Genomic DNA, 16,128 nt, shown 5'->3' on the forward strand with positions numbered 1-16,128 from the left:
GGAACAGGGCACACACCCGACCTTTGTCTTAAAGAAACAGGAGCTGAGCCGCGGGCCGAACAGCTCTGTGAAGGCCTACGGGAGGGTCCCGGGGAGGTGACAGCGTGAGAGCTAAGAAGAAAAAACAAAAAAACCCAAAAAACATGTGTTAGCGTATTTTTATGATGTCCTTGGGAGATTCATAAGGCGGATGCCCGAATACCCTTCTCTGTGTTCCCGTGGAACAGTGGCACCAGGGATTTTTGCAGTTAATTTTGTGGGAGCACATCTGCAGGGGTCACTTTTAGGTGTGTGTGTCTTTCCCAAATTTAGTAGATTCTAGATTATTGGAAAGCTTTTTTTGTTTGTTTTTTTTTTTTTTTTTTTAGCAAAGCAATAGAAGTTTATTAAGAGAAAGCTCTCAAAAGAGAGGGGTCCCGGGGTGCCTGGGTGGCTCAGTGGTTTAGCATCTGCCTTCAGCTCAGGGGGTGATACCAGGATCCAGGATCGCGTCCCACATCAGGCTCTCTGCGAGGAGCCTGCTTCTCCCTCTGCCTATGTCTCTGCCTGTCTCTCTCTGTTTTTCATGAATAAATAAATAAATCTTTAAAAAAAGAGAGGGGGGTGAGGGGTCCCGACAGCGTTGCCCTGGAAAGCATTATTTAAGTGGAGACTCTTCAGAGAGACACAGAGAGAGAAACTGAGGAAGAAGAATAAAGTGGGGCGGGGGGGGGGGGGGGGGCAGGATCCTGGAAGGCAGATTCACTGCTTTTGTAGGGAGAGCAGTGGAGTAATTTATCGGGAAGGCATGTATGTTATCTGGTTTGTTAATGAGGAATCAGGTACATTTGAAAGACAGTTTCCCTCTATAAATACAGTTGGTTGCCATCATTTGTTGTAGTTGTGTTCTCTAAAGTGACTGCCCACGCTGAATTAAGGAATACTGAACTTTAGATCTATTTTCTATTGAGTGAGAGAGAGCAGGAAGTCTGGTTTGTTAGTCTTATTTCTCTATCTTGAGCTCAAGAATTCTGTGCCCACTGGGAAAAACAGCTCTTTGGTGTCAGGACTAGTGAGTGAGTTTTTGTGATTCTGTGTTGCCTCTAGTGGAAATACAGGGAGGGGTTCCCGTGAGCCTCTGGTCACATTGATTAAAGAAAAACAAACAGGGATCCCTGGGTGGCGCAGCGGTTTGGCGCCTGCCTTTGGCCCGGGGCGCGATCCTGGAGACCCGGGATCGAATCCCACGTCGGGCTCCCTGCATGGAGCCTGCTTCTCCCTCTGCCTGTGTCTCTGCCTCTCTCTCTCTCTGTGTGACTATCATGAATAAATAAATAAAATCTTTAAAAAAAAACAAACATTGTTTTATGTGTGTTTCTGCTTCAAGTCACCTCATTTAGAGTATACACTTTTGACTCACCAACATTGAAATCGAGGCCGGTAGCACTATAACTCAGGCACCAGTGAAGCTTATCACCCATGTCTTTTCATGTGCTTAGGTACGCGAGACAGCACTTAAGCAGTGCACTTGATTTTAAACAGCAAAATCACCCACAAAAAGCACAAAAATGGGAAAAACGTGGTACGAAATAAACTGTTGCAGAGGACACTCATGTATAGTGTGAGCGCTGAAACAAGAATGCAAGGTTTGTTTCCTTTAGCCTCTCCTGGGTACATGCAGGTTGGATAAGTCAACTTTCCCCCACTCTGCATATGTCCGTGAATGATTGAAAAGCACCTGTGGGGCACCTGGGTGGCTCTGTGGGTTAAGCATCAGACTCTTGATTTGGGCTCAGGCCATGATCTCAGAGTTGTGAGATCAAGCCCCCATCCTCCATCCTGGACCTCTATGCTGAGGGTGTAGCCTGCTTAAGATTCTCTCTCTCTCTCAAAAAAAAAGGCACTTGCAAGTATTGATTTTGGAGTTACAGATAAATTTTAGTAGTTAGGCAAAATCTGCAAATACATAATGCATGAATAGTGATGGTCAGATGTATTTCTATTTTATACAGCCCTATTTTCTGGTTGTACTCAAAATTTTGCTGTTTTTTAAATCTATTGACTGGTATCTTGTATGTTTTATCTCTGTAACAAGATCATTATTTTCAAAATTTACCCCACCTAGTGCTGCACTAAGTACACAATAGAATGTAGATATTTCTGAGTGAATGGTTAACACAGGACCAGAATTAGAGCAAATCTGTGAATGAGCAGAAATTTCTCCCTCTAGTACATCCTATAACCTCTGGTTTGTGATATGTAAGGAGAAATGTAGCACCTTGAAATAAGTAAAAGAGATTAATGGATGTTGGAATGCTGGAATTTGGAGGATTGTCTGATCCTAAAAGATATTCACCTTTATCTTGAATGAGACTATTTTAGAATTCTGTAGTGATTAATGTTAACTTGTCGAGAACTGATGGCAATACAAATGATTATTATCTATGAACATGTGAATGAATTCTACCCAATGGGAGGGGAGAACTCTCCTCCTCTGTAGAAAAGCCAGTTTTGCATCCATTTGCAAGGTCAATATTACTAACCTATAAAGTGTCTGCTTTTTTGGATTCTCCTGGAACAGACTGTAACATCTCTCTGGTTTCCTTATTCAGTAAGTTAAATAAAAATAATTTTGCATAACTTTTTTTTAAATTTTTATTTATTTATGATAGTCACAGAGAGAGAGAGAGAGAGAGGCAGAGACATAGGCAGAGGGAGAAGCAGGCTCCATGCACCAGGAGCCCGACGTGGGAATCGATCCCGGGTCTCCAAGATCACACCCCAGGCCAAAGGCAGGCGGTAAACCGCTGTGCCACCCAGGGATCCCTGCATAACTTTTTTTTGAGAGTCTCCTTTAGCAGTTTTGCAGTTCCCACCAAGATGCCCAACATATTCATCTGACAGAAACAGATGAACTTATGACCAAAGAGGTACACCTCATGGATTGTCAAGTCTAGGTGTTTCTTTTCTTGCTCCCAGAGGTAAATCTGAAGCACAACAGAATTTTTTAATGAATTTTTTTTAAGTAGGCTCCACGCCTAGTGCAGAGCCCAATGCAGGGCTCTAACTCACAACCCTGTGATCAAGACCCAATCAAGAATTTGAGGCTCAATCAACTGAGCCACCCAGGTGCCCCTCAACAGAATTTTTTAAAAATTTGTTTTCCTAATTTAAATTTTCTTCTCCACCAGTTTTGTGTTTGGGTTAGTATATGGACAATAGATTATGTCCCTCCAGTGGCAGTAGTAATTAGCAATTTGGTAGTATGGTCTGACCATTTGGTGATCTCTGTAAAAGGATTAATAGCTTCTAGAGATCTATTTTCTATTGAGTGAGAGCAGAAAGTCTGGTTTGTTAGTCTTATTTCTCTGTCTATCTTGAGCTCAAGAATTCTGTGCCCACTGGGAAAAACAGCTCTTTGGTATCAGGACTAGCGAGTTTATGTGATTCTGTGTTGACTCTTGACCCATAGCTGAAACTGTAGAATCAAAGCCATAAACTCTCCATATGTCTGTTATTCATGGAGGTCTTTATTTCTCATTATATAAATATGAGATGTCCTACATCTGGAAGATATTAATAAGTTAAATTATAAAGTTTATTTTATTAAAGGAGCTGATTGGCTTATAGGGGTAAATTAGCACTTCTATAAATTTTTTTTAAAGATTTTTATTTATTCATGAGAGACAGAGAGAGAGAGGCAGAGACACAGGCAGAGAGAAAAGTAGGCTCCATGCAGGGAGCCCCATGTGGGACTCCATCCTGTGACTCCAGGATCATGCTCTGGACGGAAGGGAGGTGCTCAATCACTGAGCCACCCAGGCGTCCCTAGCACTTCTATAAATTTTTTAAAAGATTTTATTTTTAAGTAATCTCTAGATTCAATGTGGAGCTCGAACCCACAACCTCGAGATCAAGCATTCCATGCTCCCCCAACTGAGCCAGCCAGGTGCCCCAGCACTTCTATAAATTTAATTCCTAAAATTACCTGAAAAAAAGAAATAGAAAAACTTTAACTGTGATGTATTTAAATAAAAATATATTATTCTTATAGAAACTAATCAGAAATGTTTTAAGAATCAAAGTTTATATAATTCAGGTCAATCTCTAGTGAGCAGGTGATTTCTTTCTTGAAATAGTTTAATGCTAACAAGAAATGGGTAGAGACACTGATTGATGTTACAAAATACTATCCCATCATAATTGCACAGATAGCCAGGGATTGAGACCGTGAAGAAAGGTAGTCAAGAAAAACTCAGGGTCTGAGGTCTCTACACAAAAGGGAAATTAAGTTTCTTTGGACAAGCATACAGATATTTATCTGCTACTAAAGGGACTGCTTAAGAACTCAGGATATTGAATTGAGTGGGTTGGGGTGTGAGTAGCAAATATGGCAGTAAGTGCGATTTAATAAACCTCACCCAGAGGGACTGATATTTAAAAGATAGTGGGAGTGCTTGAAATCCCACATTTCTTTTTTTTTTTTTTTTTTAAGATTTTATTTATTTATTCATGAGAGGCACAGAGAAAAAGAGGCAGAGACATAGGCAGAAGGAGAAGCAGGCTCCACACAAGGAGCCCCAGGTGAGAGTTGATCCTAGGACCCGGGGATCACATCCTGAGCCAAAGGCAGACGCTCAACCACTGAGCCACCAAGGCATCCCCAAATCCCACATTTCTATGATGTGGGGACTCTCAAGTATTCTGTGCCCACTGGGAAAGGGCACAACTCTTTAATATCTACACTGGTGAGTTTTTGTGTGTCTGTGTTTACTCTTGATCTATGAACATTGTTCTTCCTACCCAAAACTAAAGTAGGTAAGACTGCCTCTCTCTTCCACTGAAACTGCCAAGGCTTTGATATACTTTTAAATCCAGTTATTATTTTACCATAGTACTCTTAATTACTCATTGTGTTCTAACACCTATTGTTGCTGATTAAAAGTCTGCTAAAGTCTAAATGTCATTCTATTGCAGCTAAACTGTCCTTTGCCCTGTTAGTTTTTAAAATCTACTTTGTATATATAAAGAATGAAATCTTGCCATTTCCAATGACGCGGATGGAACTAGAGGGCACTTGAAGTTATGAGCACTGTTGTATGCAACTAATGAACCACTAAATTCTACCTCTGAAATTAATAACACAGTATATATTAATTAAATTAATTAAATTGAATTTAAATAAAAAAATTTTTAAAATCTACTTTGTAGATATAGAATTGTATTTATTCTGATGGGCATCAGAGCGTAATCTCATGTAAAGATTAATTTCTTCAGTTTAGAAATGCTGACCCCATTATCTCTGTGAATATTGTTTTTCCACCAGTCCCTCTATTATCTTTTTCTGGAATTCCTATTAGATCATTATTAAAACCTTTTTAATTCTTTTGTCTTCTGACTACTCTTAACAACTCCTGTCCTCCTCCTTCTCTCTCTTCTCCTTCCTTTCATCTTATCTCTCTATGCTGATATCTGGGTGAATTCTCAATTCTATTAATTTTCTAATTTTTTCTTCAACCGAGACCACTCTAGAGTGTATTTTGTCTGTTCAGTGTTTGTGTTTATTTCAATGACTATATTTTGTTATTTCCAGGATTTCTAGTAGATGCTTTTCCACCTCAACCCTTTTTATTTCTCCTTGCTTTTATAATTCCTTGTATTTTTTTCTTTTAACTCTCCCAAAGAATACAAAGCACGCTTATTTAAACTGATCTTTAGATCATTCTCTTATGTCCATTTCATCTGGAAAGAATTTATCTCCTTTCTTTTTTTTTTTTTTTTATAGCTTTCTTTTCTTTTCTTTTCTTTTTAATTATTTATTTATTTATGATAGTCACAGAGAGAGAGAGAGGCAGAGACACAGGCAGAGGGAGAAGCAGGCTCCATGCCCCGGGAGCCCGACGTGGGATTCCATCCCGGGTCTCCGGGATCGCGCCCTGGGCCAAAGGCAGGCGCCAAACCGCTGCGCCACCCAGGGATCCCTTTATCTCCTTTCTTTTGATTTTGTTGGTCACTCTTCTGAATATGAATTTCCTCAATGTTTTGGGATTTTGATATGCAGACATCCTGGTTAGGAATCCCCACCCCCCCTTTTTCTCTCTTAGTTGCCTCCATTTTCCCCAAGGGACTCCCAGGCTAGTTTGCTGGTTTATTCTTGTCTGGCTATGCTATTAAGAGATATTGCAGATCCCTCTCTGAACTAGTAGACAGCTTGGCCCAGGGCCTGGATGTGTGGGATTTCCACTTGATTTCACTTGTCTCCTGAAGCTATGGCTCTGGAAGCAGTTACTGTGGCCTTTTTTGACTTTTTGGGGGGGGTGAAGAAGTCCCTAGTTTCAGCAGTGAGCCTGAATCCATCCTTCCTTTCCTTGGAAGGACTTTTGGTCCCTGTTCCCAGCAGAACAAAATTCCTAGATGGGGAGCCTAGCAGGCCTCAGCTTTGGTGTTCTGGGCCTTAGAGAAGTTTATATTGGTTCCCAGCATGATCATGGCTTTCTGTTTGTTTGTTTGTTTTTAATTTCTCTTTTTATATTGTATGTCTCATTGCTATGTGTTTGGAGCAGAGGATGTTTTCAATGCAAGAACTTACAAGGTATCTTAGTTGGAAGTACAAATATATTGCATTATATATTGTATTATGGTCCTGAAACAATTTATAAGTGCAAAATCTGTGCCTCAAGAATTATGAGGACGTTGAGATTCAGTGTAACAGAAGTGGGAAGACTGTTAAGAGTCAAATTGGGGCACCTGGGTGGCCCAGTGTTTGAGTGTCTGCCTTTGGCTCAGGTCTTGATCCCGGGGTCCTGGGATCGAGTCTCACATTAGGCTTTCTGCAGAAAGCCTGGTTCTCCCTCTGCCTGTGTCTCTGCCTCTCTGTGTCTCTCATTAATAAATAAATAAAACCTTAAAAAGATAGACCTGGATTTAAACACAGACTCTGATACTTTCCAGCTGTGGAATTAGTAAATATATTATCTCCTTAAAACAGTTATCTCACCCCTAAAATGGAAATGATAATGCCTATGAAATATCGTGAAACTTAAATAAAATGATAACTGTGAAGTATCTGTTATAAGACACAGAGGGGTAGAAATGTTTTGTTTCATTTGCTTCAACTTTGTAGGCAAAATAAACTTGAACACATAAACTTGATTAAGTAAACTAGCGTATACTGAGTAGATAATACACATATAACAGAACTTTATGCAAATTCTTTGGGAAATAGTACCAAGGAAATTACAAATAGAAGATAAAAATGTTATAAAGTCAAATGAAAAGTAACATTGTGGGATCCCTGGGTGGCGCAGCGGTTTGGCGCCTGCCTTTGGCCCAGGGCGCGATCCTGGAGACACGGGATCGAATCCCACATCGGGCTTCCGGTGCATGGAGCCTGCTTCTCCCTCTGCCTATGTCTCTGCCTCTCTCTCTTTCTCTCTCTGTGACTATCATAAATAAATAAAAATTTAAAAAAAAAAAAAGAAAAGTAACATTGTATGTATTTAATAGATAATAGAAATATCCATCTGAGGGATGGCTCATCCAGCTCTTAATTTCAGCTCAGGTCATGATCTCAGGTTCTGGGATTGAGCCCCGTATCAGACTCCACGCTCAGTGGGAGTCCGCTTGAGGATTCTCTTTCTCTCCCCCTCCCCCAGCCGGTGCACATGCGTGCATGTACTCTCTCTCTCTCAAACAAATAAATCTTATAGAAAAAGAAATATCCATCTGGGGGCAGCCCCGGTGGCGTAGCGGTTTGGCACCGCCTGCAGCCTGGGGTGTGATCCTGGAGACCCGGGATCGAGTCCCACGTCGGGCTCCCTGCATGGAGCCTGCTTCTCCCTCTGCCTGTATCTCTGCCTTTCTCTCTCTCTCTCTCTCTCTCTCTCTCTCTCTCTGTGTGTCTATGAATAAATAAATAAAATCTTAAAAAAAAAAAAAGAAATATCCATCTGATACTTTCAGATTTTTAACCCAAAGATGGGTATGCTAATGTATTTAACAACCTCTTTTTAGGCAATTTATAAAGTAGATATAATATAAAAATTATAATATATAGCTGATAAAATTTCTCATGCTTGTCAAGAAAGTTTTTTTTTTTTAAGAAAGTTTGTTAATGAAAACTTCCTCACTAGTGAATTACATATCCATACATGTACATAACATTCACATATAAATATGGGATGTAAAAATGACTTTTACCCCTTTGCCCTTAAAAAACAAGATTTGGCAACATGTGGATTTGCAAGGAAAAGATAAAAAAAAAGAAAAGAAAAGATGAAAACCCAAATTTGAAATGTCTCTCAACTCCCACACATGTTCTTATACATCACTTTCAACCTCCAAATTCTGAAAAATGTTTCTGTATAGCTTATCAACTCTCTCAATAAAAATATCCCGGGTTGTCATGGTGACATAGTTCTTTCCCTGCAGAACCTTGTAGTCTGGTGCAGTGGTTTCCTAGTTCTTTATGGTTGTGGAATATTTTCTTTCATACTGTTTCTCATTTTTCCAAACTCATTACATCTTAGCCTGCTAGAATGGTGGCAAACTAAAGATTTAATTTGAAATAGGGAAAATTTAAATAATGGTCTTATAATAATTGGTAAATTAGTCTAGAAAGCTGACGGAATCCTCCATCAATATATATTCTACAGTAGTCTTTGATGAAAACATTACAGCACTCAGCTCTTGCTAGAATTTCTTTCCTAACATACGGGCTGATGAAATTAAGAACTCTTGATGTCTAGGCTTTTTAAAACAGAGGTATGATTATAGAAATTTGTAGTCAGGACACGAAATTCAGGTTAGCTTTTTTCTCTTCTCTACCCCAAACCCTTTCTTATTTCCATCTCTCTGTCCTGAATGGGGACTTTGCAGAGTTGTGAGTGCAGAGATTTGTGGATGTTATGGAATTGAGCTCACCTCTGACAAATGATCTTGCTGCCTGGCTTGGTTTGTTTTAGGGCTCCTAGAGTTATCTTTCTCGGAAGGTATTAAGGAGTGAGAGCAGACCTCAGCTCAGGTTCCTTGGACTCAGAAAATGAAAAGACTGATTCAATGGAGCGTCAGAGGAGAGCATGAGAAAGCTGCACGTAAGAAAGAGCAAAAAAACACACTCTGGCTGTTTGATACCTATTTGAGGAGATAAACCATGTATGTCTTTTGTTTGTCTAAATAATGAATAAATCAATGGCTATCTGGTGGTGACTTAATCAAGTATTTTGACTCCGCCCCATGCCCAAACTAGACATTCAGCTGGGAGGAGTGCTTCGTGAAGGCTAACATCAAAGTGTAAGGTAGGTATTAACTTTCTTTTTTCATAAAGATTTTATTTATTTATTTATTCATTCATTCATTTGTTTATTTATGAGAGAGGCAGAGATAGCGAGAGAGAGAGAGAGAGAGAGAGAGAGAGAAGAGACAGCATGAGCAGGGTTGAGGGAGTGGGAGAAGCTGGCTCCCAGCTAAGCAGGGAGCCTGATGCGGGGCTTGATCCCAGAACCCCAAGATCATGACCCAAGCCGAAGGCAACTGAGACACCCAGGCGCCCTAAGTATTAACTCTCTTTAATGCATTTTTAGTTCATAAATAGTTAGCTTATGCTTGGGAAATCTGGGATCATGGATGTCAAAAAAAATATTTAAGGGAATCTTTGAGTTATTATAACATTTTGGAAAATCTCCTAGAAATTGAAGAGAATTCTGCAACAAGGAAGCAAAAGTTTACCAAACCCTCAAGTTGCTTTGCTTTTGACTGAGCTTAATATGGGGATATTTATTTGTTCTTTCATCCAGTCAAAAGCTCAGATCAGTAGTTATTTGTGACTTTGGCAAAGAAGGAAACCAAATAATTGTAACTCAACATATTTTAATTAGCTTGGCAGGAAAAAAAAATCTGTAGAGCTTTAGAGCTCATGCATTTAGCAAATACCTCTTATCTTTTAGCCACTGCAATAGATACTAGAGTTACAAATAGAAAGAAAGAAGAGCCCTTTACCTTTAAGGAGCTCACAGTGTAGTGGAATAAAAACATGTCTGCTCTAAATTAGCTAAATGACATATAACTACTCTGTAATAGGTGTTGTAGTAGAGATGTGGAATAGAGATGCTGTAGCAGAGAGAAAAAAGCGCCTAATTCTCCTTGAAAGAGGCTGTGAAAGAGGGCTTCACTTCAGGGAGATACTAGACCTTGTCTGAGCTGATACCTGAAGACTGGTTGGAGATGGTGGGAGGTGAGAATTTCAAAAGAAACAGCTGGTGGGATGATCTGGAGGGTTTGGATGAAACCCAGAGAAATCAGATAACAGGTGAGCAGGGACCAGACATGATGGATCCAAAAATCATGACAGAAAAATCATGGTGACAGGACCCACTGACATTTTACAGAGGAGTGACATAATGACATTCTTTTAAATGGATAATTTTAATGGGACTATCAAGGATGAATTGGAGGGAGATAGGAAGACCAGGGTAGTTTTTATTTCTTTAAAGATTTAAGAAATGGAGCAACTGGTGGCTCAGTTGGTTAAGCGTCTGCCTTCAGCTCAGGTCATGATCCCACGGTCCTGGGATTGAGCCCTGCATCAGGCTTTCTATTGCCTGCTGCTCCCTTTCCCTCTGCCCCTGCACCCACTCATGCTGTCTCTTGCAAGTAAATATATAAAATAATAAAATCTTAAAAAATTTTTTAAAAAGATTTAAGAAACTTATAATTGGGTACAACATACATACAAAGTACATAAAACTTAAATGTTCAGCTTGATAAACGTTTTCATGTGTACATACTTATGTAACTGCTAACCAGATCATGAACCGTCCAGTGTTCCAGAAGAGTCTTTTATGTGCTCCTCAGGCAATACTCAATTGATCTTTCACCTCCCACCTCCACCCTCTGTGGATAGCCACTATTCTGACTTCTATCACCATAGAATAGTTTTAGTGGTACTTGGGTTTTATATGAATGGAATTGTAGAATATGTACTCTTATGTCTAGTTTCTTTTGTTCAACATTATGTGTGTACGTTCATCCTTGTTAACACATGTAGCAGGAGTTCATTCTTTCTAATTGTGTAAATTTCATAGTAGGATTTTGTATCATGTTTAACTTACCCATTTTACTGATAATTGACACTTGGGTTCTGCCAAATTTTGGGACCTTCTGAAGAGTTTACAAATGTCTTTATGTATGTCTTTTTAAATGGATAAATCCACTCACTTTTCTTGGGTATATATCCAAGAATAAAACACCTATTATCAGTATTTTTACCTTTAGTCATTCTGAGATGACAATCTGTTAGGTGGATATTTGGGTTGTTTTCATTTCCATTTCTATTATAAGTAAAGCTGCTATATTCATGTGTAGGTCTTCTTGTGGACATAGATATTTATTTCTCTTGGGTAAAATACCTAGGAGTGAGATTTCTGGGATATATATAAGTAAATTATGCAATATTTTGACTTTTCTGTCTGGCTTCTTTTACATAGCATAATGTTTTCACAGTTCATCCATGTTGTAGTATCAGTACTTCATTCTTTTTCATGGCTGAATAATTCTCAATTGTATCGGATATACTGTATTTTGTCTGTCTTTTCATTAGTTAGTGGACACTTGGGTTATTCCCACTTTTTGACTACTATGTATAATATTGCCATTAACATTTGTGTACAAGTTTTGTGTAGACATATTTTCAATTCCCTTGGGTGGCATATGGTTGGGAGTGGAATTTCTGGGTCATTTCTGGGTCTATGTTTTGGAGAAACTGCAAAAATTTTTTCCATAGGAACTGCATAATTTTAAATTCTCACCAGCAATGTATGAGGGTCAAATTATTCTACATCTTCAGTAACACTTATTGTCTATTTTAAAAAATAGCACTCTGCATTAGTTTGTTAAGGCTAACATAACAAAGTATCACAGACTGGGGGGCTTGAACATAGAACTTTATATATTTTTTTGTACAATTCTGGAGTCTAGAAGTACATCAAGGTGTTGGCAGAATTAGTTTTTTCTGAGGGCTTTTCTCCTTGGCTTGTAAATAGCCATCTCTGTATGTCTTTTTCTTTCCCCCACCAAAGATTATCCATTTATTTGAGAGAGAGAGAAAGAGAACAAGAAAGAGAGAGCACATGTGAGCATGGGGGAGAGGAGAGGCAGAGGGAGAGGGAAAGTCCCAAGCAGACTCCGTGCTGAGCACAGGGCCCAATTTGGGGCTCAATCCCATGACCGTGAGATCATGACCTCAGCTGAAACTAAGAATGGGATACTCAGTTAACTAACTGTAATACCCAGGTGTCCCTCCTCTGCATGTGTCTTAATCTCCTCATATGAAAACATGAATCATATTAAATTAGAACCCACTCATGATCTCACTTTACCGTGATTGCCACTTTTTAAGGCCCTTCCTCCAAATACAGTTATATTTTGAGGTAAGATAGGTTAGAACTTCAACATATGGAATTTGGGGGGACATAAATCGGCCCATGTCACCATCCTAATGGTGGTGAAGTTTTATCTGATTGTGGTTTTGATATGCATTCCTGATGACATATTTTCATGTGCTTATTTGTCATTCGTATATCTAATTTGGAGCAATGTGTATTCAAATCCTTTGCTTATTTTTAAATGGGGTAATTTGTTCTTTATTGTTGAGTTGGATTATTTTGTATACTAGACCCTTTCAGATACACGATTTGCATATATTTTTTCCCATTCTGTGGGCTGTCTTTTCACTTTCTTCATAGTGTCCTTTGATGCACAACACACTTAAATTTTTTAATTAATTAATTAATTATTTATTTATGATAGTCACAGAGAGAGAGAGAGAGAGAGAGGCAGAGACATAGGCAGAAGGAGAAGCAGGCTTCATGCACCGGGAGCCCGATGTGGGATTCGATCCCGGGTCTCCAGGATCGTGCCCTGGGCCAAAGGCAGGTGCCAAACCGCTGCACCACCCAGGGATCCCAACACATTTAATTTTGATGAAATTTATTTATTTTTTGTTTGGTTGCTTGTGTTTTTAGTGTCATAGCTAAGAAACCATTTCCTAATCCACAAAGGTGATATACCTATGTTTCCTTCTAGGAGTTTTATAGCTTTAGTTCTTACATTTAAGTCTTTGATACACTTTGGGTTAATTTTGGTATATGGTGCTAGGTAGGAGTCCAGATTTATTCTTTTTCATGTGGATATCATTTTTCCAACACCACTTGTTGAAAAGACTATCCGCCATCACCCCGTACCCCTCCACCTCCCAAGCCATTGAGTAGCCATTGGAATTCTTGTTGAAAATCATTTGTCTGTAATGTATTGCTGTATTTATGAATTCTCAACTCTTTATGCCATTTATTTATATGTTTACCTTTATGCCACGACCACACTGCCTGGGTAACTCTAAGTTTGTAGTAAGTTTTGAAATCAGGAAGTCTGAGTCCTTCAATTTTGTTTTTTTAAAATTGTTTTGGCTATTCAAAGGCTTTTGCATTTCACATGAGTTTTAGGATCAGCTTGTCCATTTCTGGAAAAAAAGGTAGTTACAATTTTAATAGGGATTACATTAGATCTATAGATCAATTTGGAGAGTACTGCCATATTAACAATATTCCAATCCATGAACATGGGATGACTTTCTATTTACTTTGGTTTTCTTAAATTTCTCTCAGCAATGTTTTAGAATTTTCAGTGTACAAGCCTTGCATTTCTTTGGTTAAATTTATTCCCAAGTGTTTTATTTTTGATGATATTGTACGTAGAATTTTCTTAAAAAGATTTTATTTTTTTATTTGAGACAGAAACAGGGAGTGAGAGCATGAGCTGGGGGGAGGGGCAGAGGGAGAGGGAAAAGCAGAAGCAGGTTCTCTGCTCAGCAGGGGTTCAATCCCAGAACCCTGGGATCATGACCCAAGCTGAAGGCAGATGCTTAATCAACTGAGCCACCCAGGTGCCCCTAGAATTATTATTATTATTTTTAAACGATTTTATTTATTTATTCATGAAAGACACAGAGAGAGACAGAGACATAGGCAGAGGGAGAAGTAGGCTCTTCACAGGGAACCTGATGTGGTACTCAATCCCAGAACTCTGGAGCCATGCCAAGCCAAAGGCAGATGCTCAACCACTAAGCCACTTAGGTTTCCCTAGAATTATTTTCTTAATTTCATTTTCAGATTATTCACTGCTATTGTCTAGAAATAAAATTGATTTTTGTATAATGATCTTATATCCTGCAATTCTGCTGAACTTGTTTATTAGCTTTCACACTTTTTTGTTTGCTTGATACGTATTCTTTGGAATTTTCTAAGTATGAGATCATGTCACCTGCAAATAAAGAGCTTTATTTCTGTCTTTATAATCTGAATAATTTTAGTTTCTCTATCTTGTCTAATTGCCCTAGTAGAAATTCCAGATGTGAAAAGAGTATACATCCTTATCTTGTTACTGATCTTAGGGAGAAAGCTTTCAGTCTTTCACTATTGAATATATTAGCTATAATTTTTCCATCAATGTCATTTGTCAGGTTGAAGAATTTACTTTCTATTTCTAGTTTGTTTTGTGTTTTGTTTGTTTTTGTTTTGTGCTTTTATCACGAAAGAGTGTTGGATTTTGTCAAATACTTTTCTGCATTTACTGAAATAATCCCCTTTATTCCATTATTATGGCCCATCACATTGACTTATTTTCATATGTTAAACCTACCTTGCATTTTTGGTATTTATTCCATTTGGTCATAGTATTTTATATATATATATTAGTATATATATATATATATTAGTATTTAATATTTTTAATAGGATTTGCTTTGCTAGCATTTAGTTGAAGAGGTTTGTATTTATTCATAAGGGATATTGGCCTGCAGTTTTCCTTTCTTGTGGAAAGGTATTGAGATACCTTTGGCCTTGGTATTGAGATAATACTGGCCTCATAAAATGAGTTAGTAAGAATTTACTCATCTTCTATTTTTTGAATGAGCTTAAGAAAGATTTGTGTTAATTCTTTTTTTTAAACATTTGGTAGAAATCACCAGTTAAGCTATCTGATCCTGGAATTTTATTTTGTTGAAGTTTTTTGATTACTGATTCAGTATCATTACTTATTATGTTCTATTCAGGTTTTCTGTTTCTTTTTTTTTTTTTTTAAGATTTATTGATTTATTTATGATAGAGAGAGAGAGAGAGAGAGAGGCAGAGATACAGGCAGAGGGAGAAGCAGGCTCCATGCAGGGAGACCAACATGGGACTTGATCCCGGGTCTCCAGGATCATACCCTGGACCAAAGGTGGCGCTAAACTGCTGAGCCCCCCGGGCTGCCCTGCCAGCTTTTTTCATTGCTCAGATGGAGAAGTGGGCTTTTGGACTTCCTTACTTCACCATTTCCCTCATTGTGGTTTTAATAGCTATTTCTTTAAAGATGAATGAGGTATAACATGTGCTTACTTGCCCTCTGTGTATCATTTTTGGTGAAATGTACATTTAATTCTTTTGCATATTAAAACAATTGAACTGGCTCTTTTTTACTATTGAATTGCAGCCCTTTATATATTTTGGGTACAAATCCTTTATCAGATATATGTTTTGTATATATTTTTTCCCAATCTGTGGCTTGTTTTCATTCCTTAATGATATCTTTCACAGTGAAGAAATTTTTAATTTTGATGAAGTCCAATTCACCAATTTTTTTCTTTTATAATTTAACTTTTTTGTTTCCTAAGAATCATTTGTTTAACCCAAAGTTACAAAGATTAATTTCTATTTCCTTCTAGAACATTTATAGTTTTAGGTTTTGCATTTATGGCAATGATCCACATTAAGTCGCTATTTGTAAATGATGCAAGGTAATGGTTGGAGCCTGTTATTCTTCCTTTTTTCTTTTCTTTTCTCTTTCATTTTACATATGGATGTCCAAATGTCCCATCATCTTTTGTTGAAAAAATTATCCTTTCTCCCATTGAATAACATTGGTGTGTTGTCAAAAATCAAATGGTCATATATGTGTGGATTTATTTCTGAAGACTCTATTCTTTCATTGATTTATATGTTTATCCTTATGCCAATACCACACTATTTTGATAACTGTAGCTTTACACTAAATTTTGAAATCAGGCAGTAGGAGTTCTCTGTTTTCTTTTTCAAATTTGTTCTGGATATTCTAGGTCTT

The sequence above is a fragment of the Canis lupus genome, chromosome 7, assembly GCF_011100685.1.
Source record: "Canis lupus familiaris isolate Mischka breed German Shepherd chromosome 7, alternate assembly UU_Cfam_GSD_1.0, whole genome shotgun sequence".
NCBI classification, from domain to species: Eukaryota; Metazoa; Chordata; class Mammalia; order Carnivora; family Canidae; genus Canis; species Canis lupus.